We start from the raw sequence: 3,554 nt of genomic DNA, 5'->3' as shown, positions 1-3,554 counted from the left end.
TAAGTTTAATTATCATCTCAAACACTTTCAACCCCCCCACCACTATGTGTTAGACCTAATTCTCGAACCGCAAAATTGGTCCTTGAGAGACGACCCAGGGGTCATTCCCTAGTTTATACTGCACTTTAATTGCACATCTAATTTGATTGGGCGGCGACACCCATCAAATTTTGGCGCCGTTGCCGGGGACCAACGGTTCGGTTTTAGGTCTTTTGTTGTGTTAGTGTGTGTTGTGTTTTGTCTTGTGTTGTGAGTGTGATGTTCCGTTTTGTGTGTTCGTCATTGTGTGTTGTATTTAGGTAGCTTTAGTTCCATATTTTCATTGCATTCTTATTTTCCCCCTTCTTTTCTATATGTCTACCTATTTTGATTCTGTGAATAATGCTTATTCTGTCAGTGCCTATGATTATGATTCTCCTTCTGGATGTTACTCTGATGATTGTGATGTATACTCTGCTGATTTCTATGTTGAGAACAGAACCGTTCCTCCTCTATCTCATGAGAGTGCTCCTAGGGAGCCATTTCCACTTGATGAGGAGGATATTCGTTGTGTTTTCAACACTAGTCTAATACACTTGCTGCCTAGGTTTCATGGTTTTGCAGGTGAATGCCCACATAGACATTTGGAGGAGTTTTACACCTTATGCTCTTTAATGAAACCTCTAGATGTCCCGGATGAAGACATGTTCTTAAGGGCATTTGAGTACTCATTACATGGAGCGGCAAGGGATTGGTGTTGTTGTCTTATTCCGGGATCCGTCACCAGTTGGGAAGATCTTGAGCATCTGTTTCTTGACAAATTCTCCCCTGTGCGGTATGGTTATAGCGACGATCCTGGGTGGACGAATCCTAACTTGGGATGGTATGGTAATTGAGAGCATCAATATCAGGAACCATCATTCCAGACTCCTTGTATGCCTTCTCCGCCTGTTCAGGAACCACTGCAGCCGCAGTTTCATGAGCCTGCCCAAGCAACTCCTCATCCTTCCACTACTTCTGAGCCTACATTGAAGGAGTTATTGGAGCAAATGACTATTCTGAACATTCAGTTTCGGCGAGAGAACATGGACTTTCAGCAGGAGACCAGTGCTTCAATTCAGAGTTTGACTGATCAGATGGGGCAGATGGCCACTCAACTCACTGAGGAACAGTCTTATGTCTCAAAGGAATCACCATTTCAGACTGTTCAACTTTCAGACGATGTTGATGCCATCCACATAGGAGATGAGGAGCAGAGTCATGAGCTTAGTGTTGTGCCACCTACTTTCCCACACTCTTATGTCCCCACTCTTGCACTTGAGGAGACTGATGAAGAATTTGAGGACCAGGCTGACATGAGTACCACTTTTGAGATAGGTAGACCAGTTTCACCTTCCACCACTCAACCAATTTTCAGGGAAGTGGAGGTAGACATACCTATTATTGATTCTGTTGTTGATGATTATGTTGATGATAGGTATGTTGATGATTATATTGTTGATGAGCATGATTTTCATTCTCCCTCTTTGCATGATGAGAACCACCTTGTGTTATCACATCTGAATGTTTGTTCTCCATGCACTGAACATGAATCTGAATCTGTGATTGATATTGTTTCTATTTCTGAAATTGATTCATGTTCTGAGGGTATATCTGAGGTTCAGCCTCTTACACTGGGATTGGGTGTTATACCTCTGCATATTATTTCTTTGGAACCACATTGCACTAACCATGTTGCAGGAGGTACACATGAGTTTGATCAACACACACCCATGGTGGAAGACAAAGGTGCCAACAGTTTGAAGATTAATAGGCACCAGCTGAACCTGCTCATCAACAATCACTGCTTCTTAGATCCAGCTGTGGAGGACATCTCCCTGCTCGATCAAATTTGGAGGATGAAGCAGTTCTTCCTCAAGACTTCCTTGTTGAATCCAGTGGTGGAAGAGATCTCCCTGAAAGTCCAAAATTGGCAACTGCCACCATGATCAGGGGAGTTTTCTTCTTTCCCTCCTCCCCCTTTTCCCACTTGAATTGCACTTGTCCTTGATCTGTTGACTATTATGACTGTTGATCTTATGCTTGTGACACATTGAGGACACTATGTAGTTTAAGTGTGGTCTATTGGGGGAGACTCTGATATTTCTTTCTTAGTTTATGTTCTCTGATTTTTCTTTCTTAGTTTATGTTTTCTATGTTAAATTTTTTTCTTTTCTAGGTAGTTCTTGTTGTGTCTTGTGTACAATTTTGCATGTTTCTCTTGATTTCTGGACTTTGTTTAGGTTGTAGACTTTTCCTTCACTTCATTGATACTATGGTTTGTTGGAAATCCTTGCTTTTCTCTGATTGGAAGATGATTATGATGTTTGAGAGGGTGATTGATTGTGACAGAANTACCCTGTGTGAGATTTGAGCCACTTGATATTCTTTCTTGTGTGTGATATGTCTCTTGATTGCTTGCACTTATGCCTTGGCTTGACTCTTTTCTATGATTCTTGATTGATATGCATGTTCGGAAGTGATAAAGGCAGTTTTGTTGTTGAGCCTCTCTAGCCAGATGAGCTTACCCTGTGTTTGATCCTTTGGTAGCCCCTTTGAGCCTATGTTTTCCCCATTTCTTTGTTTTGAAGCTTATACACTAGCCCTAAGTGAAAAACCATGTTTACCTTAACCTTAGGGAATTTTGGAGCTTTGGAATTGTTTTAGGAATAAGTGTGGTCTTCCGGGGGATTCAGATGAATTGGCTAGATGGTTCCTCTTCTTGCTTTTGTTTTGTAATCAGGGTGTATCTTGTCTCTTGAAATTTGTGTTCTCAAAAGAAAGAAAAGAAAAGAGACAAGATGAAAAAAAAAAGAAAAGAAAAAAATATACAAAAAAAAAGTTTTGTGAGTAATGGAGTCAAGAAGAGGATTGAATTAGAGGTTTTGGGTGTGATTTGATTGTATTTTCACTTATTCCCCATTGCTCCTCTATTCTTTTTGGTTTGTAGCTTCTTATCCATATTTATCCTCCCTTGTCCTTGGCCCCATTACATCCCTAAAAGACCTTTTGATTTGAACATGCATATGTTCTTGAGTATTGATATTAGAGGTTTGCCAAGTCTACTTGTGTTTGCTTTCTTGAGTGCATCGAGTGACATTGATTTACCTTAGACACTTGAGAGAAACACTGATAGTGTGCATCTGTGAGGTTCTGTTGCTTTTGATTCACCTCTTGAACTGATTGATTATTTTGCCATGCTTGGAATTGCTTGGATGATTTCTCTGAGTATCTGTTTTCTCTGACTCTGTGTGGGATACTGTCCACTTCTTATCTCTGTCCAGATTTCTTGAGAATTGTGTAATTTTGTTTGTTTCTATCCCTGTTAGTCTTTGTTGTCTGTCTGTTGAGTCTGTGTCAATTCCCTGATGTCCATTGACTGTTCCCTGGTTTTCGTCTTGGTTTTGCCCAGGAGTGCAAAAGACTAAGTGTGGTCTATTTTGATGAGTCGATATTTTATTGATTTCACTTAGTTTATTGTGCTAGAATTAATCAGGGAATTGTGCTTAATTGTCCGGTATTTTCCCGTTTTTCCT

This window comes from Vigna radiata, chromosome 5 (assembly GCF_000741045.1).
Source record: "Vigna radiata var. radiata cultivar VC1973A chromosome 5, Vradiata_ver6, whole genome shotgun sequence".
Lineage (NCBI taxonomy): Eukaryota > Viridiplantae > Streptophyta > Magnoliopsida > Fabales > Fabaceae > Vigna > Vigna radiata.
This window is presented reverse-complemented; position numbering follows the sequence as displayed.